Source organism: Hemiscyllium ocellatum, unplaced genomic scaffold (genome assembly GCF_020745735.1).
Source record: "Hemiscyllium ocellatum isolate sHemOce1 unplaced genomic scaffold, sHemOce1.pat.X.cur. scaffold_3598_pat_ctg1, whole genome shotgun sequence".
Taxonomy (NCBI): Eukaryota; Metazoa; Chordata; class Chondrichthyes; order Orectolobiformes; family Hemiscylliidae; genus Hemiscyllium; species Hemiscyllium ocellatum.
In genome coordinates this window covers 283-27,553 of record NW_026868496.1, presented here as the reverse complement: position 1 = coordinate 27,553, position 27,271 = coordinate 283, and the positions used below count along the sequence as shown (strand labels likewise).

Below are 27,271 nucleotides of genomic sequence, written 5' to 3'. Positions count from 1 at the left end.
GCAGCCGGAGCAAACCCACGGGGAGAATGTTCAAACCGTTCAGACGGTGACGCGAGGGTCGATTGGAACCTGTGTCCCAAGCGTTCTGACTCAGCCAGTGTTAACCAGTCAGCCAAGTTCCGCTGAGCGACCTGACGCCTGGCTCCATAGCTCAGCGGTTAGAGCACTGGTCTTGTAAACCAGAGGTCGTGAGTTCAAATCTCACTGGGGCCTCTCAGTCTTGTGGTATGACGCTGAGGAGCGCTGTGTTCTTCAAATTGCTCCTCGCCCGTTTGTCGTCCAACCGGCTTCTTGGAAGCACGAGCGTCCACCGGCGGGGCGGGTGGCGCTCCTGTTGGACTCATAGCTGCTGCTTTTGGGAATTGATGTCTGAAACGCCTCTCATTTCTCGTCTCCGACCAGGTGAGCAGGTTTTCCTGCAACTTCTTTCTTCTGCAGGCAAAGAACGGGGCTGTGTGTGTTCACCGATTAAAGTTTGAGATCGCTGAACCGATTAAAGTTTGAGATCGCTGACCTCAGTCACTCCAAGCGACCGAATGACCATTCCCAATCATGTCTCCCGGTGATTCTCAGCTATCACAGAAGCATAGAATCCCTCCAGTTTGGAAACAGGCCATTCCGCCCAACTAGCCGCTCAGTGGTTCGCACTGCTGCCTCACAGCACTAGGGACGCAGTCACGATTCCAGCTTTAGGGGACTGTCTGTGTCGTGTTTGCACATTCGCCCAGAGTCTGCGTGGGTTTGCTCCGGTTCGCTCCCACTGTCTAAAGACGTGCAAGTCGTGTGAATTGGCCATTCTAAATTGCCCCTAGTCGTAGGTACATTATTCAGAGAGAAACGGGTCTGGGTGGGTTGATGTGGACTTGTTGGGCTGAAGGGCCTGTTTCCACACTGTCGCCAATCTAATTTATTCTAATCTCGTCAACACCGACCTGCAGAGAGCAGTCTACCCAGACCCATTCCGCACACTGCATCGTTGTACATTGAATGCTGACTAATCCATCGAGCCCGCACAATCACCGTACACAATGGGACAATGAAGCATGGCCAATCCCGCAGAAGCTGCACATCTCTGTAACCGGAGCAGCGGAGCAAACCCACGCGCGCACGGGGAGAGAGAGTGTTCAAACTGTCCAGACGGTGACGCGAGGGCTGTTACCCAATCAGCCAAAGGTTCGCGGCGGCCGCTCGCCCGGCTCCATAGCTCAGCGGTTAGAGCGCTGGTCTCGTAAACCAGAGGGCGTGAGTTCAAATCTCACTGGGGCCTCATCGCATTTATCCTCTTTGCCAGGCCAGCCCGCAGTCAGTTTCAATGTTTGGTATGCGACTGACGAGTACCATGTTCGAATCGCTCAACGCCTGTTTATGGTCCAAGCGGCTTCTGAGGAAGGGCGAGTTTTCACCCCCAAACACCAGAGGTACGCGACGCGCTCCCGAATAACCCTGTTGGACTGAGAGCTGCTACTTTTGTCAAGTTGAGCTTTCCTGCAACTTCTGCTTTTGTCACTTACAGCGTTCAGTTGAAATCCAAAAACTTCTTTGTTCTGCAGGCAAAGAACGGGGCCGTGTGTGTTCACCGATTTCAGTTTGAGATCGCTGACCGATGATGTCTCCCGGTGATTCTCAGATATCACAGGAGCACAGAATCCCTCCAGTTTGGAAACAGTTTGGACTTGTTGGGCTGAAGGGCCTGTTTCCACACTGTCACCAATCTCATATATTCTTATCTCGTCAACACCGACCTGCAGAGAGCAATCTACCCAGGCCCATTCCGCGCACTGCATCATTCTACATTGAATGCTGACTAATCCACCGAGCCCGCACAATCACCGTACACAATGGGACAATGAAGCGTGGCCAATCCCGCAGAAGCTACACTTCTTTGTAAACGGAGCAGCCGGAGCAAACCCACGGGGAGAATGTTCAAACCGTTCAGACGGTGACGCGAGGGTCGATTGGAACCTGTGTCCCAAGCGTTCTGACTCAGCCAGTGTTAACCAGTCAGCCAAGTTCCGCTGAGCGACCTGGCGCCTGGCTCCATAGCTCAGCGGTTAGAGCACTGGTCTTGTAAACCAGAGGTCGTGAGTTCAAATCTCACTGGGGCCTCTCAGTCTTGTGGTATGACGCTGAGGAGCGCTGTGTTCTTCAAATTGCTCCTCGCCCGTTTGTCGTCCAACCGGCTTCTTGGAAGCACGAGCGTCCACCGGCGGGGCGGGTGGCGCTCCTGTTGGACTCATAGCTGCTGCTTTTGGGAATTGATGTCTGAAACGCCTCTCATTTCTCGTCTCCGACCAGGTGAGCAGGTTTTCCTGCAACTTCTTTCTTCTGCAGGCAAAGAACGGGGCTGTGTGTGTTCACCGATTAAAGTTTGAGATCGCTGAACCGATTAAAGTTTGAGATCGCTGACCTCAGTCACTCCAAGCGACCGAATGACCATTCCCAATCATGTCTCCCGGTGATTCTCAGCTATCACAGAAGCATAGAATCCCTCCAGTTTGGAAACAGGCCATTCCGCCCAACTAGCCGCTCAGTGGTTCGCACTGCTGCCTCACAGCACTAGGGACGCAGTCACGATTCCAGCTTTAGGGGACTGTCTGTGTCGTGTTTGCACATTCGCCCAGAGTCTGCGTGGGTTTGCTCCGGTTCGCTCCCACTGTCTAAAGACGTGCAAGTCGTGTGAATTGGCCATTCTAAATTGCCCCTAGTCGTAGGTACATTATTCAGAGAGAAACGGGTCTGGGTGGGTTGATGTGGACTTGTTGGGCTGAAGGGCCTGTTTCCACACTGTCGCCAATCTAATTTATTCTAATCTCGTCAACACCGACCTGCAGAGAGCAGTCTACCCAGACCCATTCCGCACACTGCATCGTTGTACATTGAATGCTGACTAATCCATCGAGCCCGCACAATCACCGTACACAATGGGACAATGAAGCATGGCCAATCCCGCAGAAGCTGCACATCTCTGTAACCGGAGCAGCCGGAGCAAACCCACGCGCGCACGGGGAGAGAGAGTGTTCAAACTGTCCAGACGGTGACGCGAGGGCTGTTACCCAATCAGCCAAAGGTTCGCGGCGGCCGCTCGCCCGGCTCCATAGCTCAGCGGTTAGAGCGCTGGTCTCGTAAACCAGAGGGCGTGAGTTCAAATCTCACTGGGGCCTCATCGCATTTATCCTCTTTGCCAGGCCAGCCCGCAGTCAGTTTCAATGTTTGGTATGCGACTGACGAGTACCATGTTCGAATCGCTCAACGCCTGTTTATGGTCCAAGCGGCTTCTGAGGAAGGGCGAGTTTTCACCCCAAACACCAGAGGTACGCGACGCGCTCCCGAATAACCCTGTTGGACTGAGAGCTGCTACTTTTGTCAAGTTGAGCTTTCCTGCAACTTCTGCTTTTGTCACTTACAGCGTTCAGTTGAAATCCAAAAACTTCTTTGTTCTGCAGGCAAAGAACGGGGCCGTGTGTGTTCACCGATTTCAGTTTGAGATCGCTGACCGATGATGTCTCCCGGTGATTCTCAGATATCACAGGAGCACAGAATCCCTCCAGTTTGGAAACAGTTTGGACTTGTTGGGCTGAAGGGCCTGTTTCCACACTGTCACCAATCTCATATATTCTTATCTCGTCAACACCGACCTGCAGAGAGCAATCTACCCAGGCCCATTCCGCGCACTGCATCATTCTACATTGAATGCTGACTAATCCACCGAGCCCGCACAATCACCGTACACAATGGGACAATGAAGCGTGGCCAATCCCGCAGAAGCTACACTTCTTTGTAAACGGAGCAGCCGGAGCAAACCCACGGGGGAGAATGTTCAAACCGTTCAGACGGTGACGCGAGGGTCGATTGGAACCTGTGTCCCAAGCGTTCTGACTCAGCCAGTGTTAACCAGTCAGCCAAGTTCCGCTGAGCGACCTGACGCCTGGCTCCATAGCTCAGCGGTTAGAGCACTGGTCTTGTAAACCAGAGATCGTGAGTTCAAATCTCACTGGGGCCTCTCAGTCTTGTGGTATGACGCTGAGGAGCGCTGTGTTCTTCAAATTGCTCCTCGCCCGTTTGTCGTCCAACCGGCTTCTTGGAAGCACGAGCGTCCACCGGCGGGGCGGGTGGCGCTCCTGTTGGACTCATAGCTGCTGCTTTTGGGAATTGATGTCTGAAACGCCTCTCATTTCTCGTCTCCGACCAGGTGAGCAGGTTTTCCTGCAACTTCTTTCTTCTGCAGGCAAAGAACGGGGCTGTGTGTGTTCACCGATTAAAGTTTGAGATCGCTGAACCGATTAAAGTTTGAGATCGCTGACCTCAGTCACTCCAAGCGACCGAATGACCATTCCCAATCATGTCTCCCGGTGATTCTCAGCTATCACAGAAGCATAGAATCCCTCCAGTTTGGAAACAGGCCATTCCGCCCAACTAGCCGCTCAGTGGTTCGCACTGCTGCCTCACAGCACTAGGGACGCAGTCACGATTCCAGCTTTAGGGGACTGTCTGTGTCGTGTTTGCACATTCGCCCAGAGTCTGCGTGGGTTTGCTCCGGTTCGCTCCCACTGTCTAAAGACGTGCAAGTCGTGTGAATTGGCCATTCTAAATTGCCCCTAGTCGTAGGTACATTATTCAGAGAGAAACGGGTCTGGGTGGGTTGATGTGGACTTGTTGGGCTGAAGGGCCTGTTTCCACACTGTCGCCAATCTAATTTATTCTAATCTCGTCAACACCGACCTGCAGAGAGCAGTCTACCCAGACCCATTCCGCACACTGCATCGTTGTACATTGAATGCTGACTAATCCATCGAGCCCGCACAATCACCGTACACAATGGGACAATGAAGCATGGCCAATCCCGCAGAAGCTGCACATCTCTGTAACCGGAGCAGCCGGAGCAAACCCACGCGCGCACGGGGAGAGAGAGTGTTCAAACTGTCCAGACGGTGACGCGAGGGCTGTTACCCAATCAGCCAAAGGTTCGCGGCGGCCGCTCGCCCGGCTCCATAGCTCAGCGGTTAGAGCGCTGGTCTCGTAAACCAGAGGGCGTGAGTTCAAATCTCACTGGGGCCTCATCGCATTTATCCTCTTTGCCAGGCCAGCCCGCAGTCAGTTTCAATGTTTGGTATGCGACTGACGAGTACCATGTTCGAATCGCTCAACGCCTGTTTATGGTCCAAGCGGCTTCTGAGGAAGGGCGAGTTTTCACCCCCAAACACCAGAGGTACGCGACGCGCTCCCGAATAACCCTGTTGGACTGAGAGCTGCTACTTTTGTCAAGTTGAGCTTTCCTGCAACTTCTGCTTTTGTCACTTACAGCGTTCAGTTGAAATCCAAAAACTTCTTTGTTCTGCAGGCAAAGAACGGGGCCGTGTGTGTTCACCGATTTCAGTTTGAGATCGCTGACCGATGATGTCTCCCGGTGATTCTCAGATATCACAGGAGCACAGAATCCCTCCAGTTTGGAAACAGTTTGGACTTGTTGGGCTGAAGGGCCTGTTTCCACACTGTCACCAATCTCATATATTCTTATCTCGTCAACACCGACCTGCAGAGAGCAATCTACCCAGGCCCATTCCGCGCACTGCATCATTCTACATTGAATGCTGACTAATCCACCGAGCCCGCACAATCACCGTACACAATGGGACAATGAAGCGTGGCCAATCCCGCAGAAGCTACACTTCTTTGTAAACGGAGCAGCCGGAGCAAACCCACGGGGAGAATGTTCAAACCGTTCAGACGGTGACGCGAGGGTCGATTGGAACCTGTGTCCCAAGCGTTCTGACTCAGCCAGTGTTAACCAGTCAGCCAAGTTCCGCTGAGCGACCTGGCGCCTGGCTCCATAGCTCAGCGGTTAGAGCACTGGTCTTGTAAACCAGAGGTCGTGAGTTCAAATCTCACTGGGGCCTCTCAGTCTTGTGGTATGACGCTGAGGAGCGCTGTGTTCTTCAAATTGCTCCTCGCCCGTTTGTCGTCCAACCGGCTTCTTGGAAGCACGAGCGTCCACCGGCGGGGCGGGTGGCGCTCCTGTTGGACTCATAGCTGCTGCTTTTGGGAATTGATGTCTGAAACGCCTCTCATTTCTCGTCTCCGACCAGGTGAGCAGGTTTTCCTGCAACTTCTTTCTTCTGCAGGCAAAGAACGGGGCTGTGTGTGTTCACCGATTAAAGTTTGAGATCGCTGAACCGATTAAAGTTTGAGATCGCTGACCTCAGTCACTCCAAGCGACCGAATGACCATTCCCAATCATGTCTCCCGGTGATTCTCAGCTATCACAGAAGCATAGAATCCCTCCAGTTTGGAAACAGGCCATTCCGCCCAACTAGCCGCTCAGTGGTTCGCACTGCTGCCTCACAGCACTAGGGACGCAGTCACGATTCCAGCTTTAGGGGACTGTCTGTGTCGTGTTTGCACATTCGCCCAGAGTCTGCGTGGGTTTGCTCCGGTTCGCTCCCACTGTCTAAAGACGTGCAAGTCGTGTGAATTGGCCATTCTAAATTGCCCCTAGTCGTAGGTACATTATTCAGAGAGAAACGGGTCTGGGTGGGTTGATGTGGACTTGTTGGGCTGAAGGGCCTGTTTCCACACTGTCGCCAATCTAATTTATTCTAATCTCGTCAACACCGACCTGCAGAGAGCAGTCTACCCAGACCCATTCCGCACACTGCATCGTTGTACATTGAATGCTGACTAATCCATCGAGCCCGCACAATCACCGTACACAATGGGACAATGAAGCATGGCCAATCCCGCAGAAGCTGCACATCTCTGTAACCGGAGCAGCCGGAGCAAACCCACGCGCGCACGGGGAGAGAGAGTGTTCAAACTGTCCAGACGGTGACGCGAGGGCTGTTACCCAATCAGCCAAAGGTTCGCGGCGGCCGCTCGCCCGGCTCCATAGCTCAGCGGTTAGAGCGCTGGTCTCGTAAACCAGAGGGCGTGAGTTCAAATCTCACTGGGGCCTCATCGCATTTATCCTCTTTGCCAGGCCAGCCCGCAGTCAGTTTCAATGTTTGGTATGCGACTGACGAGTACCATGTTCGAATCGCTCAACGCCTGTTTATGGTCCAAGCGGCTTCTGAGGAAGGGCGAGTTTTCACCCCCAAACACCAGAGGTACGCGACGCGCTCCCGAATAACCCTGTTGGACTGAGAGCTGCTACTTTTGTCAAGTTGAGCTTTCCTGCAACTTCTGCTTTTGTCACTTACAGCGTTCAGTTGAAATCCAAAAACTTCTTTGTTCTGCAGGCAAAGAACGGGGCCGTGTGTGTTCACCGATTTCAGTTTGAGATCGCTGACCGATGATGTCTCCCGGTGATTCTCAGATATCACAGGAGCACAGAATCCCTCCAGTTTGGAAACAGTTTGGACTTGTTGGGCTGAAGGGCCTGTTTCCACACTGTCACCAATCTCATATATTCTTATCTCGTCAACACCGACCTGCAGAGAGCAATCTACCCAGGCCCATTCCGCGCACTGCATCATTCTACATTGAATGCTGACTAATCCACCGAGCCCGCACAATCACCGTACACAATGGGACAATGAAGCGTGGCCAATCCCGCAGAAGCTACACTTCTTTGTAAACGGAGCAGCCGGAGCAAACCCACGGGGAGAATGTTCAAACCGTTCAGACGGTGACGCGAGGGTCGATTGGAACCTGTGTCCCAAGCGTTCTGACTCAGCCAGTGTTAACCAGTCAGCCAAGTTCCGCTGAGCGACCTGGCGCCTGGCTCCATAGCTCAGCGGTTAGAGCACTGGTCTTGTAAACCAGAGGTCGTGAGTTCAAATCTCACTGGGGCCTCTCAGTCTTGTGGTATGACGCTGAGGAGCGCTGTGTTCTTCAAATTGCTCCTCGCCCGTTTGTCGTCCAACCGGCTTCTTGGAAGCACGAGCGTCCACCGGCGGGGGGGCGGGTGGCGCTCCTGTTGGACTCATAGCTGCTGCTTTTGGGAATTGATGTCTGAAACGCCTCTCATTTCTCGTCTCCGACCAGGTGAGCAGGTTTTCCTGCAACTTCTTTCTTCTGCAGGCAAAGAACGGGGCTGTGTGTGTTCACCGATTAAAGTTTGAGATCGCTGAACCGATTAAAGTTTGAGATCGCTGACCTCAGTCACTCCAAGCGACCGAATGACCATTCCCAATCATGTCTCCCGGTGATTCTCAGCTATCACAGAAGCATAGAATCCCTCCAGTTTGGAAACAGGCCATTCCGCCCAACTAGCCGCTCAGTGGTTCGCACTGCTGCCTCACAGCACTAGGGACGCAGTCACGATTCCAGCTTTAGGGGACTGTCTGTGTCGTGTTTGCACATTCGCCCAGAGTCTGCGTGGGTTTGCTCCGGTTCGCTCCCACTGTCTAAAGACGTGCAAGTCGTGTGAATTGGCCATTCTAAATTGCCCCTAGTCGTAGGTACATTATTCAGAGAGAAACGGGTCTGGGTGGGTTGATGTGGACTTGTTGGGCTGAAGGGCCTGTTTCCACACTGTCGCCAATCTAATTTATTCTAATCTCGTCAACACCGACCTGCAGAGAGCAGTCTACCCAGACCCATTCCGCACACTGCATCGTTGTACATTGAATGCTGACTAATCCATCGAGCCCGCACAATCACCGTACACAATGGGACAATGAAGCATGGCCAATCCCGCAGAAGCTGCACATCTCTGTAACCGGAGCAGCCGGAGCAAACCCACGCGCGCACGGGGAGAGAGAGTGTTCAAACTGTCCAGACGGTGACGCGAGGGCTGTTACCCAATCAGCCAAAGGTTCGCGGCGGCCGCTCGCCCGGCTCCATAGCTCAGCGGTTAGAGCGCTGGTCTCGTAAACCAGAGGGCGTGAGTTCAAATCTCACTGGGGCCTCATCGCATTTATCCTCTTTGCCAGGCCAGCCCGCAGTCAGTTTCAATGTTTGGTATGCGACTGACGAGTACCATGTTCGAATCGCTCAACGCCTGTTTATGGTCCAAGCGGCTTCTGAGGAAGGGCGAGTTTTCACCCCCAAACACCAGAGGTACGCGACGCGCTCCCGAATAACCCTGTTGGACTGAGAGCTGCTACTTTTGTCAAGTTGAGCTTTCCTGCAACTTCTGCTTTTGTCACTTACAGCGTTCAGTTGAAATCCAAAAACTTCTTTGTTCTGCAGGCAAAGAACGGGGCCGTGTGTGTGTTCACCGATTTCAGTTTGAGATCGCTGACCGATGATGTCTCCGGTGATTCTCAGATATCACAGGAGCACAGAATCCCTCCAGTTTGGAAACAGTTTGGACTTGTTGGGCTGAAGGGCCTGTTTCCACACTGTCACCAATCTCATATATTCTTATCTCGTCAACACCGACCTGCAGAGAGCAATCTACCCAGGCCCATTCCGCGCACTGCATCATTCTACATTGAATGCTGACTAATCCACCGAGCCCGCACAATCACCGTACACAATGGGACAATGAAGCGTGGCCAATCCCGCAGAAGCTACACTTCTTTGTAAACGGAGCAGCCGGAGCAAACCCACGGGGAGAATGTTCAAACCGTTCAGACGGTGACGCGAGGGTCGATTGGAACCTGTGTCCCAAGCGTTCTGACTCAGCCAGTGTTAACCAGTCAGCCAAGTTCCGCTGAGCGACCTGGCGCCTGGCTCCATAGCTCAGCGGTTAGAGCACTGGTCTTGTAAACCAGAGGTCGTGAGTTCAAATCTCACTGGGGCCTCTCAGTCTTGTGGTATGACGCTGAGGAGCGCTGTGTTCTTCAAATTGCTCCTCGCCCGTTTGTCGTCCAACCGGCTTCTTGGAAGCACGAGCGTCCACCGGCGGGGCGGGTGGCGCTCCTGTTGGACTCATAGCTGCTGCTTTTGGGAATTGATGTCTGAAACGCCTCTCATTTCTCGTCTCCGACCAGGTGAGCAGGTTTTCCTGCAACTTCTTTCTTCTGCAGGCAAAGAACGGGGCTGTGTGTGTTCACCGATTAAAGTTTGAGATCGCTGAACCGATTAAAGTTTGAGATCGCTGACCTCAGTCACTCCAAGCGACCGAATGACCATTCCCAATCATGTCTCCCGGTGATTCTCAGCTATCACAGAAGCATAGAATCCCTCCAGTTTGGAAACAGGCCATTCCGCCCAACTAGCCGCTCAGTGGTTCGCACTGCTGCCTCACAGCACTAGGGACGCAGTCACGATTCCAGCTTTAGGGGACTGTCTGTGTCGTGTTTGCACATTCGCCCAGAGTCTGCGTGGGTTTGCTCCGGTTCGCTCCCACTGTCTAAAGACGTGCAAGTCGTGTGAATTGGCCATTCTAAATTGCCCCTAGTCGTAGGTACATTATTCAGAGAGAAACGGGTCTGGGTGGGTTGATGTGGACTTGTTGGGCTGAAGGGCCTGTTTCCACACTGTCGCCAATCTAATTTATTCTAATCTCGTCAACACCGACCTGCAGAGAGCAGTCTACCCAGACCCATTCCGCACACTGCATCGTTGTACATTGAATGCTGACTAATCCATCGAGCCCGCACAATCACCGTACACAATGGGACAATGAAGCATGGCCAATCCCGCAGAAGCTGCACATCTCTGTAACCGGAGCAGCCGGAGCAAACCCACGCGCGCACGGGGAGAGAGAGTGTTCAAACTGTCCAGACGGTGACGCGAGGGCTGTTACCCAATCAGCCAAAGGTTCGCGGCGGCCGCTCGCCCGGCTCCATAGCTCAGCGGTTAGAGCGCTGGTCTCGTAAACCAGAGGGCGTGAGTTCAAATCTCACTGGGGCCTCATCGCATTTATCCTCTTTGCCAGGCCAGCCCGCAGTCAGTTTCAATGTTTGGTATGCGACTGACGAGTACCATGTTCGAATCGCTCAACGCCTGTTTATGGTCCAAGCGGCTTCTGAGGAAGGGCGAGTTTTCACCCCAAACACCAGAGGTACGCGACGCGCTCCCGAATAACCCTGTTGGACTGAGAGCTGCTACTTTTGTCAAGTTGAGCTTTCCTGCAACTTCTGCTTTTGTCACTTACAGCGTTCAGTTGAAATCCAAAAACTTCTTTGTTCTGCAGGCAAAGAACGGGGCCGTGTGTGTTCACCGATTTCAGTTTGAGATCGCTGACCGATGATGTCTCCGGTGATTCTCAGATATCACAGGAGCACAGAATCCCTCCAGTTTGGAAACAGTTTGGACTTGTTGGGCTGAAGGGCCTGTTTCCACACTGTCACCAATCTCATATATTCTTATCTCGTCAACACCGACCTGCAGAGAGCAATCTACCCAGGCCCATTCCGCGCACTGCATCATTCTACATTGAATGCTGACTAATCCACCGAGCCCGCACAATCACCGTACACAATGGGACAATGAAGCGTGGCCAATCCGCGCAGAAGCTACACTTCTTTGTAAACGGAGCAGCCGGAGCAAACCCACGGGGAGAATGTTCAAACCGTTCAGACGGTGACGCGAGGGTCGATTGGAACCTGTGTCCCAAGCGTTCTGACTCAGCCAGTGTTAACCAGTCAGCCAAGTTCCGCTGAGCGACCTGGCGCCTGGCTCCATAGCTCAGCGGTTAGAGCACTGGTCTTGTAAACCAGAGGTCGTGAGTTCAAATCTCACTGGGGCCTCTCAGTCTTGTGGTATGACGCTGAGGAGCGCTGTGTTCTTCAAATTGCTCCTCGCCCGTTTGTCGTCCAACCGGCTTCTTGGAAGCACGAGCGTCCACCGGCGGGGCGGGTGGCGCTCCTGTTGGACTCATAGCTGCTGCTTTTGGGAATTGATGTCTGAAACGCCTCTCATTTCTCGTCTCCGACCAGGTGAGCAGGTTTTCCTGCAACTTCTTTCTTCTGCAGGCAAAGAACGGGGCTGTGTGTGTTCACCGATTAAAGTTTGAGATCGCTGAACCGATTAAAGTTTGAGATCGCTGACCTCAGTCACTCCAAGCGACCGAATGACCATTCCCAATCATGTCTCCCGGTGATTCTCAGCTATCACAGAAGCATAGAATCCCTCCAGTTTGGAAACAGGCCATTCCGCCCAACTAGCCGCTCAGTGGTTCGCACTGCTGCCTCACAGCACTAGGGACGCAGTCACGATTCCAGCTTTAGGGGACTGTCTGTGTCGTGTTTGCACATTCGCCCAGAGTCTGCGTGGGTTTGCTCCGGTTCGCTCCCACTGTCTAAAGACGTGCAAGTCGTGTGAATTGGCCATTCTAAATTGCCCCTAGTCGTAGGTACATTATTCAGAGAGAAACGGGTCTGGGTGGGTTGATGTGGACTTGTTGGGCTGAAGGGCCTGTTTCCACACTGTCGCCAATCTAATTTATTCTAATCTCGTCAACACCGACCTGCAGAGAGCAGTCTACCCAGACCCATTCCGCACACTGCATCGTTGTACATTGAATGCTGACTAATCCATCGAGCCCGCACAATCACCGTACACAATGGGACAATGAAGCATGGCCAATCCCGCAGAAGCTGCACATCTCTGTAACCGGAGCAGCCGGAGCAAACCCACGCGCGCACGGGGAGAGAGAGTGTTCAAACTGTCCAGACGGTGACGCGAGGGCTGTTACCCAATCAGCCAAAGGTTCGCGGCGGCCGCTCGCCGGCTCCATAGCTCAGCGGTTAGAGCGCTGGTCTCGTAAACCAGAGGGCGTGAGTTCAAATCTCACTGGGGCCTCATCGCATTTATCCTCTTTGCCAGGCCAGCCCGCAGTCAGTTTCAATGTTTGGTATGCGACTGACGAGTACCATGTTCGAATCGCTCAACGCCTGTTTATGGTCCAAGCGGCTTCTGAGGAAGGGCGAGTTTTCACCCCCAAACACCAGAGGTACGCGACGCGCTCCCGAATAACCCTGTTGGACTGAGAGCTGCTACTTTTGTCAAGTTGAGCTTTCCTGCAACTTCTGCTTTTGTCACTTACAGCGTTCAGTTGAAATCCAAAAACTTCTTTGTTCTGCAGGCAAAGAACGGGGCCGTGTGTGTTCACCGATTTCAGTTTGAGATCGCTGACCGATGATGTCTCCCGGTGATTCTCAGATATCACAGGAGCACAGAATCCCTCCAGTTTGGAAACAGTTTGGACTTGTTGGGCTGAAGGGCCTGTTTCCACACTGTCACCAATCTCATATATTCTTATCTCGTCAACACCGACCTGCAGAGAGCAATCTACCCAGGCCCATTCCGCGCACTGCATCATTCTACATTGAATGCTGACTAATCCACCGAGCCCGCACAATCACCGTACACAATGGGACAATGAAGCGTGGCCAATCCCGCAGAAGCTACACTTCTTTGTAAACGGAGCAGCCGGAGCAAACCCACGGGGAGAATGTTCAAACCGTTCAGACGGTGACGCGAGGGTCGATTGGAACCTGTGTCCCAAGCGTTCTGACTCAGCCAGTGTTAACCAGTCAGCCAAGTTCCGCTGAGCGACCTGGCGCCTGGCTGCATAGCTCAGCGGTTAGAGCACTGGTCTTGTAAACCAGAGGTCGTGAGTTCAAATCTCACTGGGGCCTCTCAGTCTTGTGGTATGACGCTGAGGAGCGCTGTGTTCTTCAAATTGCTCCTCGCCCGTTTGTCGTCCAACCGGCTTCTTGGAAGCACGAGCGTCCACCGGCGGGGGGGGTGGCGCTCCTGTTGGACTCATAGCTGCTGCTTTTGGGAATTGATGTCTGAAACGCCTCTCATTTCTCGTCTCCGACCAGGTGAGCAGGTTTTCCTGCAACTTCTTTCTTCTGCAGGCAAAGAACGGGGCTGTGTGTGTTCACCGATTAAAGTTTGAGATCGCTGAACCGATTAAAGTTTGAGATCGCTGACCTCAGTCACTCCAAGCGACCGAATGACCATTCCCAATCATGTCTCCCGGTGATTCTCAGCTATCACAGAAGCATAGAATCCCTCCAGTTTGGAAACAGGCCATTCCGCCCAACTAGCCGCTCAGTGGTTCGCACTGCTGCCTCACAGCACTAGGGACGCAGTCACGATTCCAGCTTTAGGGGACTGTCTGTGTCGTGTTTGCACATTCGCCCAGAGTCTGCGTGGGTTTGCTCCGGTTCGCTCCCACTGTCTAAAGACGTGCAAGTCGTGTGAATTGGCCATTCTAAATTGCCCCTAGTCGTAGGTACATTATTCAGAGAGAAACGGGTCTGGGTGGGTTGATGTGGACTTGTTGGGCTGAAGGGCCTGTTTCCACACTGTCGCCAATCTAATTTATTCTAATCTCGTCAACACCGACCTGCAGAGAGCAGTCTACCCAGACCCATTCCGCACACTGCATCGTTGTACATTGAATGCTGACTAATCCATCGAGCCCGCACAATCACCGTACACAATGGGACAATGAAGCATGGCCAATCCCGCAGAAGCTGCACATCTCTGTAACCGGAGCAGCCGGAGCAAACCCACGCGCGCACGGGGAGAGAGAGTGTTCAAACTGTCCAGACGGTGACGCGAGGGCTGTTACCCAATCAGCCAAAGGTTCGCGGCGGCCGCTCGCCCGGCTCCATAGCTCAGCGGTTAGAGCGCTGGTCTCGTAAACCAGAGGGCGTGAGTTCAAATCTCACTGGGGCCTCATCGCATTTATCCTCTTTGCCAGGCCAGCCCGCAGTCAGTTTCAATGTTTGGTATGCGACTGACGAGTACCATGTTCGAATCGCTCAACGCCTGTTTATGGTCCAAGCGGCTTCTGAGGAAGGGCGAGTTTTCACCCCCAAACACCAGAGGTACGCGACGCGCTCCCGAATAACCCTGTTGGACTGAGAGCTGCTACTTTTGTCAAGTTGAGCTTTCCTGCAACTTCTGCTTTTGTCACTTACAGCGTTCAGTTGAAATCCAAAAACTTCTTTGTTCTGCAGGCAAAGAACGGGGCCGTGTGTGTTCACCGATTTCAGTTTGAGATCGCTGACCGATGATGTCTCCGGTGATTCTCAGATATCACAGGAGCACAGAATCCCTCCAGTTTGGAAACAGTTTGGACTTGTTGGGCTGAAGGGCCTGTTTCCACACTGTCACCAATCTCATATATTCTTATCTCGTCAACACCGACCTGCAGAGAGCAATCTACCCAGGCCCATTCCGCGCACTGCATCATTCTACATTGAATGCTGACTAATCCACCGAGCCCGCACAATCACCGTACACAATGGGACAATGAAGCGTGGCCAATCCCGCAGAAGCTACACTTCTTTGTAAACGGAGCAGCCGGAGCAAACCCACGGGGAGAATGTTCAAACCGTTCAGACGGTGACGCGAGGGTCGATTGGAACCTGTGTCCCAAGCGTTCTGACTCAGCCAGTGTTAACCAGTCAGCCAAGTTCCGCTGAGCGACCTGGCGCCTGGCTCCATAGCTCAGCGGTTAGAGCACTGGTCTTGTAAACCAGAGGTCGTGAGTTCAAATCTCACTGGGGCCTCTCAGTCTTGTGGTATGACGCTGAGGAGCGCTGTGTTCTTCAAATTGCTCCTCGCCCGTTTGTCGTCCAACCGGCTTCTTGGAAGCACGAGCGTCCACCGGCGGGGCGGGTGGCGCTCCTGTTGGACTCATAGCTGCTGCTTTTGGGAATTGATGTCTGAAACGCCTCTCATTTCTCGTCTCCGACCAGGTGAGCAGGTTTTCCTGCAACTTCTTTCTTCTGCAGGCAAAGAACGGGGCTGTGTGTGTTCACCGATTAAAGTTTGAGATCGCTGAACCGATTAAAGTTTGAGATCGCTGACCTCAGTCACTCCAAGCGACCGAATGACCATTCCCAATCATGTCTCCCGGTGATTCTCAGCTATCACAGAAGCATAGAATCCCTCCAGTTTGGAAACAGGCCATTCCGCCCAACTAGCCGCTCAGTGGTTCGCACTGCTGCCTCACAGCACTAGGGACGCAGTCACGATTCCAGCTTTAGGGGACTGTCTGTGTCGTGTTTGCACATTCGCCCAGAGTCTGCGTGGGTTTGCTCCGGTTCGCTCCCACTGTCTAAAGACGTGCAAGTCGTGTGAATTGGCCATTCTAAATTGCCCCTAGTCGTAGGTACATTATTCAGAGAGAAACGGGTCTGGGTGGGTTGATGTGGACTTGTTGGGCTGAAGGGCCTGTTTCCACACTGTCGCCAATCTAATTTATTCTAATCTCGTCAACACCGACCTGCAGAGAGCAGTCTACCCAGACCCATTCCGCACACTGCATCGTTGTACATTGAATGCTGACTAATCCATCGAGCCCGCACAATCACCGTACACAATGGGACAATGAAGCATGGCCAATCCCGCAGAAGCTGCACATCTCTGTAACCGGAGCAGCCGGAGCAAACCCACGCGCGCACGGGGAGAGAGAGTGTTCAAACTGTCCAGACGGTGACGCGAGGGCTGTTACCCAATCAGCCAAAGGTTCGCGGCGGCCGCTCGCCCGGCTCCATAGCTCAGCGGTTAGAGCGCTGGTCTCGTAAACCAGAGGGCGTGAGTTCAAATCTCACTGGGGCCTCATCGCATTTATCCTCTTTGCCAGGCCAGCCCGCAGTCAGTTTCAATGTTTGGTATGCGACTGACGAGTACCATGTTCGAATCGCTCAACGCCTGTTTATGGTCCAAGCGGCTTCTGAGGAAGGGCGAGTTTTCACCCCCAAACACCAGAGGTACGCGACGCGCTCCCGAATAACCCTGTTGGACTGAGAGCTGCTACTTTTGTCAAGTTGAGCTTTCCTGCAACTTCTGCTTTTGTCACTTACAGCGTTCAGTTGAAATCCAAAAACTTCTTTGTTCTGCAGGCAAAGAACGGGGCCGTGTGTGTTCACCGATTTCAGTTTGAGATCGCTGACCGATGATGTCTCCCGGTGATTCTCAGATATCACAGGAGCACAGAATCCCTCCAGTTTGGAAACAGTTTGGACTTGTTGGGCTGAAGGGCCTGTTTCCACACTGTCACCAATCTCATATATTCTTATCTCGTCAACACCGACCTGCAGAGAGCAATCTACCCAGGCCCATTCCGCGCACTGCATCATTCTACATTGAATGCTGACTAATCCACCGAGCCCGCACAATCACCGTACACAATGGGACAATGAAGCGTGGCCAATCCCGCAGAAGCTACACTTCTTTGTAAACGGAGCAGCCGGAGCAAACCCACGGGGAGAATGTTCAAACCGTTCAGACGGTGACGCGAGGGTCGATTGGAACCTGTGTCCCAAGCGTTCTGACTCAGCCAGTGTTAACCAGTCAGCCAAGTTCCGCTGAGCGACCTGGCGCTGGCTCCATAGCTCAGCGGTTAGAGCACTGGTCTTGTAAACCAGAGGTCGTGAGTTCAAATCTCACTGGGGCCTCTCAGTCTTGTGGTATGACGCTGAGGAGCGCTGTGTTCTTCAAATTGCTCCTCGCCCGTTTGTCGTCCAACCGGCTTCTTGGAAGCACGAGCGTCCACCGGCGGGGCGGGTGGCGCTCCTGTTGGACTCATAGCTGCTGCTTTTGGGAATTGATGTCTGAAACGCCTCTCATTTCTCGTCTCCGACCAGGTGAGCAGGTTTTCCTGCAACTTCTTTCTTCTGCAGGCAAAGAACGGGGCTGTGTGTGTTCACCGATTAAAGTTTGAGATCGCTGACCTCAGTCACTCCACATCAGAGCGACCGAATGACCATTCCCAATCATGTCTCCCGGTGATTCTCAGCTATCACAGAAGCATAGAATCCCTCCAGTTTGGAAACAGGCCATTCCGCCCAACTAGCCGCTCAGTGGTTCGCACTGCTGCCTCACAGCACTAGGGACGCAGTCACGATTCCAGCTTTAGGGGACTGTCTGTGTCGTGTTTGCACATTCGCCCAGAGTCTGCGTGGGTTTGCTCCGGTTCGCTCCCACTGTCTAAAGACGTGCAAGTCGTGTGAATTGGCCATTCTAAATTGCCCCTAGTCGTAGGTACATTATTCAGAGAGAAACGGGTCTGGGTGGGTTGATGTGGACTTGTTGGGCTGAAGGGCCTGTTTCCACACTGTCGCCAATCTAATTTATTCTAATCTCGTCAACACCGACCTGCAGAGAGCAGTCTACCCAGACCCATTCCGCACACTGCATCGTTGTACATTGAATGCTGACTAATCCATCGAGCCCGCACAATCACCGTACACAATGGGACAATGAAGCATGGCCAATCCCGCAGAAGCTGCACATCTCTGTAACCGGAGCAGCCGGAGCAAACCCACGCGCGCACGGGGGAGAGAGAGTGTTCAAACTGTCCAGACGGTGACGCGAGGGCTGTTACCCAATCAGCCAAAGGTTCGCGGCGGCCCCCGCCCGGCTCCATAGCTCAGCGGTTAGAGCGCTGGTCTCGTAAACCAGAGGGCGTGAGTTCAAATCTCACTGGGGCCTCATCGCATTTATCCTCTTTGCCAGGCCAGCCCGCAGTCAGTTTCAATGTTTGGTATGCGACTGACGAGTACCATGTTCGAATCGCTCAACGCCTGTTTATGGTCCAAGCGGCTTCTGAGGAAGGGCGAGTTTTCACCCCCAAACACCAGAGGTACGCGACGCGCTCCCGAATAACCCTGTTGGACTGAGAGCTGCTACTTTTGTCAAGTTGAGCTTTCCTGCAACTTCTGCTTTTGTCACTTACAGCGTTCAGTTGAAATCCAAAAACTTCTTTGTTCTGCAGGCAAAGAACGGGGCCGTGTGTGTTCACCGATTTCAGTTTGAGATCGCTGACCGATGATGTCTCCCGGTGATTCTCAGATATCACAGGAGCACAGAATCCCTCCAGTTTGGAAACAGTTTGGACTTGTTGGGCTGAAGGGCCTGTTTCCACACTGTCACCAATCTCATATATTCTTATCTCGTCAACACCGACCTGCAGAGAGCAATCTACCCAGGCCCATTCCGCGCACTGCATCATTCTACATTGAATGCTGACTAATCCACCGAGCCCGCACAATCACCGTACACAATGGGACAATGAAGCGTGGCCAATCCCGCAGAAGCTACACTTCTTTGTAAACGGAGCAGCCGGAGCAAACCCACGGGGAGAATGTTCAAACCGTTCAGACGGTGACGCGAGGGTCGATTGGAACCTGTGTCCCAAGCGTTCTGACTCAGCCAGTGTTAACCAGTCAGCCAAGTTCCGCTGAGCGACCTGGCGCCTGGCTCCATAGCTCAGCGGTTAGAGCACTGGTCTTGTAAACCAGAGGTCGTGAGTTCAAATCTCACTGGGGCCTCTCAGTCTTGTGGTATGACGCTGAGGAGCGCTGTGTTCTTCAAATTGCTCCTCGCCCGTTTGTCGTCCAACCGGCTTCTTGGAAGCACGAGCGTCCACCGGCGGGGCGGGTGGCGCTCCTGTTGGACTCATAGCTGCTGCTTTTGGGAATTGATGTCTGAAACGCCTCTCATTTCTCGTCTCCGACCAGGTGAGCAGGTTTTCCTGCAACTTCTTTCTTCTGCAGGCAAAGAACGGGGCTGTGTGTGTTCACCGATTAAAGTTTGAGATCGCTGAACCGATTAAAGTTTGAGATCGCTGACCTCAGTCACTCCAAGCGACCGAATGACCATTCCCAATCATGTCTCCCGGTGATTCTCAGCTATCACAGAAGCATAGAATCCCTCCAGTTTGGAAACAGGCCATTCCGCCCAACTAGCCGCTCAGTGGTTCGCACTGCTGCCTCACAGCACTAGGGACGCAGTCACGATTCCAGCTTTAGGGGACTGTCTGTGTCGTGTTTGCACATTCGCCCAGAGTCTGCGTGGGTTTGCTCCGGTTCGCTCCCACTGTCTAAAGACGTGCAAGTCGTGTGAATTGGCCATTCTAAATTGCCCCTAGTCGTAGGTACATTATTCAGAGAGAAACGGGTCTGGGTGGGTTGATGTGGACTTGTTGGGCTGAAGGGCCTGTTTCCACACTGTCGCCAATCTAATTTATTCTAATCTCGTCAACACCGACCTGCAGAGAGCAGTCTACCCAGACCCATTCCGCACACTGCATCGTTGTACATTGAATGCTGACTAATCCATCGAGCCCGCACAATCACCGTACACAATGGGACAATGAAGCATGGCCAATCCCGCAGAAGCTGCACATCTCTGTAACCGGAGCAGCCGGAGCAAACCCACGCGCGCACGGGGGAGAGAGAGTGTTCAAACTGTCCAGACGGTGACGCGAGGGCTGTTACCCAATCAGCCAAAGGTTCGCGGCGGCCGCTCGCCCGGCTCCATAGCTCAGCGGTTAGAGCGCTGGTCTCGTAAACCAGAGGGCGTGAGTTCAAATCTCACTGGGGCCTCATCGCATTTATCCTCTTTGCCAGGCCAGCCCGCAGTCAGTTTCAATGTTTGGTATGCGACTGACGAGTACCATGTTCGAATCGCTCAACGCCTGTTTATGGTCCAAGCGGCTTCTGAGGAAGGGCGAGTTTTCACCCCAAACACCAGAGGTACGCGACGCGCTCCCGAATAACCCTGTTGGACTGAGAGCTGCTACTTTTGTCAAGTTGAGCTTTCCTGCAACTTCTGCTTTTGTCACTTACAGCGTTCAGTTGAAATCCAAAAACTTCTTTGTTCTGCAGGCAAAGAACGGGGCCGTGTGTGTTCACCGATTTCAGTTTGAGATCGCTGACCGATGATGTCTCCCGGTGATTCTCAGATATCACAGGAGCACAGAATCCCTCCAGTTTGGAAACAGTTTGGACTTGTTGGGCTGAAGGGCCTGTTTCCACACTGTCACCAATCTCATATATTCTTATCTCGTCAACACCGACCTGCAGAGAGCAATCTACCCAGGCCCATTCCGCGCACTGCATCATTCTACATTGAATGCTGACTAATCCACCGAGCCCGCACAATCACCGTACACAATGGGACAATGAAGCGTGGCCAATCCCGCAGAAGCTACACTTCTTTGTAAACGGAGCAGCCGGAGCAAACCCACGGGGAGAATGTTCAAACCGTTCAGACGGTGACGCGAGGGTCGATTGGAACCTGTGTCCCAAGCGTTCTGACTCAGCCAGTGTTAACCAGTCAGCCAAGTTCCGCTGAGCGACCTGGCGCCTGGCTCCATAGCTCAGCGGTTAGAGCACTGGTCTTGTAAACCAGAGGTCGTGAGTTCAAATCTCACTGGGGCCTCTCAGTCTTGTGGTATGACGCTGAGGAGCGCTGTGTTCTTCAAATTGCTCCTCGCCCGTTTGTCGTCCAACCGGCTTCTTGGAAGCACGAGCGTCCACCGGCGGGGCGGGTGGCGCTCCTGTTGGACTCATAGCTGCTGCTTTTGGGAATTGATGTCTGAAACGCCTCTCATTTCTCGTCTCCGACCAGGTGAGCAGGTTTTCCTGCAACTTCTTTCTTCTGCAGGCAAAGAACGGGGCTGTGTGTGTTCACCGATTAAAGTTTGAGATCGCTGAACCGATTAAAGTTTGAGATCGCTGACCTCAGTCACTCCAAGCGACCGAATGACCATTCCCAATCATGTCTCCCGGTGATTCTCAGCTATCACAGAAGCATAGAATCCCTCCAGTTTGGAAACAGGCCATTCCGCCCAACTAGCCGCTCAGTGGTTCGCACTGCTGCCTCACAGCACTAGGGACGCAGTCACGATTCCAGCTTTAGGGGACTGTCTGTGTCGTGTTTGCACATTCGCCCAGAGTCTGCGTGGGTTTGCTCCGGTTCGCTCCCACTGTCTAAAGACGTGCAAGTCGTGTGAATTGGCCATTCTAAATTGCCCCTAGTCGTAGGTACATTATTCAGAGAGAAACGGGTCTGGGTGGGTTGATGTGGACTTGTTGGGCTGAAGGGCCTGTTTCCACACTGTCGCCAATCTAATTTATTCTAATCTCGTCAACACCGACCTGCAGAGAGCAGTCTACCCAGACCCATTCCGCACACTGCATCGTTGTACATTGAATGCTGACTAATCCATCGAGCCCGCACAATCACCGTACACAATGGGACAATGAAGCATGGCCAATCCCGCAGAAGCTGCACATCTCTGTAACCGGAGCAGCCGGAGCAAACCCACGCGCGCACGGGGAGAGAGAGTGTTCAAACTGTCCAGACGGTGACGCGAGGGCTGTTACCCAATCAGCCAAAGGTTCGCGGCGGCCGCTCGCCCGGCTCCATAGCTCAGCGGTTAGAGCGCTGGTCTCGTAAACCAGAGGGCGTGAGTTCAAATCTCACTGGGGCCTCATCGCATTTATCCTCTTTGCCAGGCCAGCCCGCAGTCAGTTTCAATGTTTGGTATGCGACTGACGAGTACCATGTTCGAATCGCTCAACGCCTGTTTATGGTCCAAGCGGCTTCTGAGGAAGGGCGAGTTTTCACCCCAAACACCAGAGGTACGCGACGCGCTCCCGAATAACCCTGTTGGACTGAGAGCTGCTACTTTTGTCAAGTTGAGCTTTCCTGCAACTTCTGCTTTTGTCACTTACAGCGTTCAGTTGAAATCCAAAAACTTCTTTGTTCTGCAGGCAAAGAACGGGGCCGTGTGTGTTCACCGATTTCAGTTTGAGATCGCTGACCGATGATGTCTCCCGGTGATTCTCAGATATCACAGGAGCACAGAATCCCTCCAGTTTGGAAACAGTTTGGACTTGTTGGGCTGAAGGGCCTGTTTCCACACTGTCACCAATCTCATATATTCTTATCTCGTCAACACCGACCTGCAGAGAGCAATCTACCCAGGCCCATTCCGCGCACTGCATCATTCTACATTGAATGCTGACTAATCCACCGAGCCCGCACAATCACCGTACACAATGGGACAATGAAGCGTGGCCAATCCCGCAGAAGCTACACTTCTTTGTAAACGGAGCAGCCGGAGCAAACCCACGGGGAGAATGTTCAAACCGTTCAGACGGTGACGCGAGGGTCGATTGGAACCTGTGTCCCAAGCGTTCTGACTCAGCCAGTGTTAACCAGTCAGCCAAGTTCCGCTGAGCGACCTGGCGCCTGGCTCCATAGCTCAGCGGTTAGAGCACTGGTCTTGTAAACCAGAGATCGTGAGTTCAAATCTCACTGGGGCCTCTCAGTCTTGTGGTATGACGCTGAGGAGCGCTGTGTTCTTCAAATTGCTCCTCGCCCGTTTGTCGTCCAACCGGCTTCTTGGAAGCACGAGCGTCCACCGGCGGGGCGGGGTGGCGCTCCTGTTGGACTCATAGCTGCTGCTTTTGGGAATTGATGTCTGAAACGCCTCTCATTTCTCGTCTCCGACCAGGTGAGCAGGTTTTCCTGCAACTTCTTTCTTCTGCAGGCAAAGAACGGGGCTGTGTGTGTTCACCGATTAAAGTTTGAGATCGCTGAACCGATTAAAGTTTGAGATCGCTGACCTCAGTCACTCCAAGCGACCGAATGACCATTCCCAATCATGTCTCCCGGTGATTCTCAGCTATCACAGAAGCATAGAATCCCTCCAGTTTGGAAACAGGCCATTCCGCCCAACTAGCCGCTCAGTGGTTCGCACTGCTGCCTCACAGCACTAGGGACGCAGTCACGATTCCAGCTTTAGGGGACTGTCTCTGTGTCGTGTTTGCACATTCGCCCAGAGTCTGCGTGGGTTTGCTCCGGTTCGCTCCCACTGTCTAAAGACGTGCAAGTCGTGTGAATTGGCCATTCTAAATTGCCCCTAGTCGTAGGTACATTATTCAGAGAGAAACGGGTCTGGGTGGGTTGATGTGGACTTGTTGGGCTGAAGGGCCTGTTTCCACACTGTCGCCAATCTAATTTATTCTAATCTCGTCAACACCGACCTGCAGAGAGCAGTCTACCCAGACCCATTCCGCACACTGCATCGTTGTACATTGAATGCTGACTAATCCATCGAGCCCGCACAATCACCGTACACAATGGGACAATGAAGCATGGCCAATCCCGCAGAAGCTGCACATCTCTGTAACCGGAGCAGCCGGAGCAAACCCACGCGCGCACGGGGAGAGAGAGTGTTCAAACTGTCCAGACGGTGACGCGAGGGCTGTTACCCAATCAGCCAAAGGTTCGCGGCGGCCGCTCGCCCGGCTCCATAGCTCAGCGGTTAGAGCGCTGGTCTCGTAAACCAGAGGGCGTGAGTTCAAATCTCACTGGGGCCTCATCGCATTTATCCTCTTTGCCAGGCCAGCCCGCAGTCAGTTTCAATGTTTGGTATGCGACTGACGAGTACCATGTTCGAATCGCTCAACGCCTGTTTATGGTCCAAGCGGCTTCTGAGGAAGGGCGAGTTTTCACCCCCAAACACCAGAGGTACGCGACGCGCTCCCGAATAACCCTGTTGGACTGAGAGCTGCTACTTTTGTCAAGTTGAGCTTTCCTGCAACTTCTGCTTTTGTCACTTACAGCGTTCAGTTGAAATCCAAAAACTTCTTTGTTCTGCAGGCAAAGAACGGGGCCGTGTGTGTTCACCGATTTCAGTTTGAGATCGCTGACCGATGATGTCTCCGGTGATTCTCAGATATCACAGGAGCACAGAATCCCTCCAGTTTGGAAACAGTTTGGACTTGTTGGGCTGAAGGGCCTGTTTCCACACTGTCACCAATCTCATATATTCTTATCTCGTCAACACCGACCTGCAGAGAGCAATCTACCCAGGCCCATTCCGCGCACTGCATCATTCTACATTGAATGCTGACTAATCCACCGAGCCCGCACAATCACCGTACACAATGGGACAATGAAGCGTGGCCAATCCCGCAGAAGCTACACTTCTTTGTAAACGGAGCAGCCGGAGCAAACCCACGGGGAGAATGTTCAAACCGTTCAGACGGTGACGCGAGGGTCGATTGGAACCTGTGTCCCAAGCGTTCTGACTCAGCCAGTGTTAACCAGTCAGCCAAGTTCCGCTGAGCGACCTGGCGCCTGGCTCCATAGCTCAGCGGTTAGAGCACTGGTCTTGTAAACCAGAGGTCGTGAGTTCAAATCTCACTGGGGCCTCTCAGTCTTGTGGTATGACGCTGAGGAGCGCTGTGTTCTTCAAATTGCTCCTCGCCCGTTTGTCGTCCAACCGGCTTCTTGGAAGCACGAGCGTCCACCGGCGGGGCGGGTGGCGCTCCTGTTGGACTCATAGCTGCTGCTTTTGGGAATTGATGTCTGAAACGCCTCTCATTTCTCGTCTCCGACCAGGTGAGCAGGTTTTCCTGCAACTTCTTTCTTCTGCAGGCAAAGAACGGGGCTGTGTGTGTTCACCGATTAAAGTTTGAGATCGCTGAACCGATTAAAGTTTGAGATCGCTGACCTCAGTCACTCCAAGCGACCGAATGACCATTCCCAATCATGTCTCCCGGTGATTCTCAGCTATCACAGAAGCATAGAATCCCTCCAGTTTGGAAACAGGCCATTCCGCCCAACTAGCCGCTCAGTGGTTCGCACTGCTGCCTCACAGCACTAGGGACGCAGTCACGATTCCAGCTTTAGGGGACTGTCTGTGTCGTGTTTGCACATTCGCCCAGAGTCTGCGTGGGTTTGCTCCGGTTCGCTCCCACTGTCTAAAGACGTGCAAGTCGTGTGAATTGGCCATTCTAAATTGCCCCTAGTCGTAGGTACATTATTCAGAGAGAAACGGGTCTGGGTGGGTTGATGTGGACTTGTTGGGCTGAAGGGCCTGTTTCCACACTGTCGCCAATCTAATTTATTCTAATCTCGTCAACACCGACCTGCAGAGAGCAGTCTACCCAGACCCATTCCGCACACTGCATCGTTGTACATTGAATGCTGACTAATCCATCGAGCCCGCACAATCACCGTACACAATGGGACAATGAAGCATGGCCAATCCCGCAGAAGCTGCACATCTCTGTAACCGGAGCAGCCGGAGCAAACCCACGCGCGCACGGGGAGAGAGAGTGTTCAAACTGTCCAGACGGTGACGCGAGGGCTGTTACCCAATCAGCCAAAGGTTCGCGGCGGCCGCTCGCCCGGCTCCATAGCTCAGCGGTTAGAGCGCTGGTCTCGTAAACCAGAGGGCGTGAGTTCAAATCTCACTGGGGCCTCATCGCATTTATCCTCTTTGCCAGGCCAGCCCGCAGTCAGTTTCAATGTTTGGTATGCGACTGACGAGTACCATGTTCGAATCGCTCAACGCCTGTTTATGGTCCAAGCGGCTTCTGAGGAAGGGCGAGTTTTCACCCCCAAACACCAGAGGTACGCGACGCGCTCCCGAATAACCCTGTTGGACTGAGAGCTGCTACTTTTGTCAAGTTGAGCTTTCCTGCAACTTCTGCTTTTGTCACTTACAGCGTTCAGTTGAAATCCAAAAACTTCTTTGTTCTGCAGGCAAAGAACGGGGCCGTGTGTGTTCACCGATTTCAGTTTGAGATCGCTGACCGATGATGTCTCCCGGTGATTCTCAGATATCACAGGAGCACAGAATCCCTCCAGTTTGGAAACAGTTTGGACTTGTTGGGCTGAAGGGCCTGTTTCCACACTGTCACCAATCTCATATATTCTTATCTCGTCAACACCGACCTGCAGAGAGCAATCTACCCAGGCCCATTCCGCGCACTGCATCATTCTACATTGAATGCTGACTAATCCACCGAGCCCGCACAATCACCGTACACAATGGGACAATGAAGCGTGGCCAATCCCGCAGAAGCTACACTTCTTTGTAAACGGAGCAGCCGGAGCAAACCCACGGGGGAGAATGTTCAAACCGTTCAGACGGTGACGCGAGGGTCGATTGGAACCTGTGTCCCAAGCGTTCTGACTCAGCCAGTGTTAACCAGTCAGCCAAGTTCCGCTGAGCGACCTGGCGCCTGGCTCCATAGCTCAGCGGTTAGAGCACTGGTCTTGTAAACCAGAGGTCGTGAGTTCAAATCTCACTGGGGCCTCTCAGTCTTGTGGTATGACGCTGAGGAGCGCTGTGTTCTTCAAATTGCTCCTCGCCCGTTTGTCGTCCAACCGGCTTCTTGGAAGCACGAGCGTCCACCGGCGGGGCGGGTGGCGCTCCTGTTGGACTCATAGCTGCTGCTTTTGGGAATTGATGTCTGAAACGCCTCTCATTTCTCGTCTCCGACCAGGTGAGCAGGTTTTCCTGCAACTTCTTTCTTCTGCAGGCAAAGAAAGAACGGGCTGTGTGTGTTCACCGATTAAAGTTTGAGATCGCTGAACCGATTAAAGTTTGAGATCGCTGACCTCAGTCACTCCAAGCGACCGAATGACCATTCCCAATCATGTCTCCCGGTGATTCTCAGCTATCACAGAAGCATAGAATCCCTCCAGTTTGGAAACAGGCCATTCCGCCCAACTAGCCGCTCAGTGGTTCGCACTGCTGCCTCACAGCACTAGGGACGCAGTCACGATTCCAGCTTTAGGGGACTGTCTGTGTCGTGTTTGCACATTCGCCCAGAGTCTGCGTGGGTTTGCTCGGTTCGCTCCCACTGTCTAAAGA

The 27,271-nt window shown here is 53.1% G+C and overlaps 12 non-coding genes across 12 annotated transcripts; all 12 read left to right on the top strand.

Moving 5' to 3' along the window:
- Nucleotides 1-140: 140 nt before the first annotated feature.
- Nucleotides 141-213, top strand: trnat-ugu (transfer RNA threonine (anticodon UGU)). Its single transcript has one exon. It is a non-coding gene; the product is annotated as a tRNA-Thr (tRNA).
- A 1,820-nt stretch (nucleotides 214-2,033) lies between these two features.
- trnat-ugu (transfer RNA threonine (anticodon UGU)) lies at nucleotides 2,034-2,106 on the top strand. Its single transcript has one exon. It is a non-coding gene; the product is annotated as a tRNA-Thr (tRNA).
- Nucleotides 2,107-5,821: 3,715 nt separating this feature from the next.
- On the top strand, nucleotides 5,822-5,894 carry trnat-ugu (transfer RNA threonine (anticodon UGU)). The gene has a single exon. It is a non-coding gene; the product is annotated as a tRNA-Thr (tRNA).
- A 1,821-nt stretch (nucleotides 5,895-7,715) lies between these two features.
- On the top strand, nucleotides 7,716-7,788 carry trnat-ugu (transfer RNA threonine (anticodon UGU)). The gene has a single exon. It is a non-coding gene; the product is annotated as a tRNA-Thr (tRNA).
- Nucleotides 7,789-9,613: 1,825 nt separating this feature from the next.
- trnat-ugu (transfer RNA threonine (anticodon UGU)) lies at nucleotides 9,614-9,686 on the top strand. The gene has a single exon. It is a non-coding gene; the product is annotated as a tRNA-Thr (tRNA).
- A 1,820-nt stretch (nucleotides 9,687-11,506) lies between these two features.
- Nucleotides 11,507-11,579, top strand: trnat-ugu (transfer RNA threonine (anticodon UGU)). Its single transcript has one exon. It is a non-coding gene; the product is annotated as a tRNA-Thr (tRNA).
- Nucleotides 11,580-15,292: 3,713 nt separating this feature from the next.
- On the top strand, nucleotides 15,293-15,365 carry trnat-ugu (transfer RNA threonine (anticodon UGU)). Its single transcript has one exon. It is a non-coding gene; the product is annotated as a tRNA-Thr (tRNA).
- Nucleotides 15,366-17,185: 1,820 nt separating this feature from the next.
- trnat-ugu (transfer RNA threonine (anticodon UGU)) lies at nucleotides 17,186-17,258 on the top strand. Its single transcript has one exon. It is a non-coding gene; the product is annotated as a tRNA-Thr (tRNA).
- Nucleotides 17,259-19,060: 1,802 nt separating this feature from the next.
- Nucleotides 19,061-19,133, top strand: trnat-ugu (transfer RNA threonine (anticodon UGU)). The gene has a single exon. It is a non-coding gene; the product is annotated as a tRNA-Thr (tRNA).
- Nucleotides 19,134-20,954: 1,821 nt separating this feature from the next.
- On the top strand, nucleotides 20,955-21,027 carry trnat-ugu (transfer RNA threonine (anticodon UGU)). The gene has a single exon. It is a non-coding gene; the product is annotated as a tRNA-Thr (tRNA).
- A 3,716-nt stretch (nucleotides 21,028-24,743) lies between these two features.
- Nucleotides 24,744-24,816, top strand: trnat-ugu (transfer RNA threonine (anticodon UGU)). Its single transcript has one exon. It is a non-coding gene; the product is annotated as a tRNA-Thr (tRNA).
- A 1,822-nt stretch (nucleotides 24,817-26,638) lies between these two features.
- On the top strand, nucleotides 26,639-26,711 carry trnat-ugu (transfer RNA threonine (anticodon UGU)). Its single transcript has one exon. It is a non-coding gene; the product is annotated as a tRNA-Thr (tRNA).
- Nucleotides 26,712-27,271: the final 560 nt, after the last annotated feature.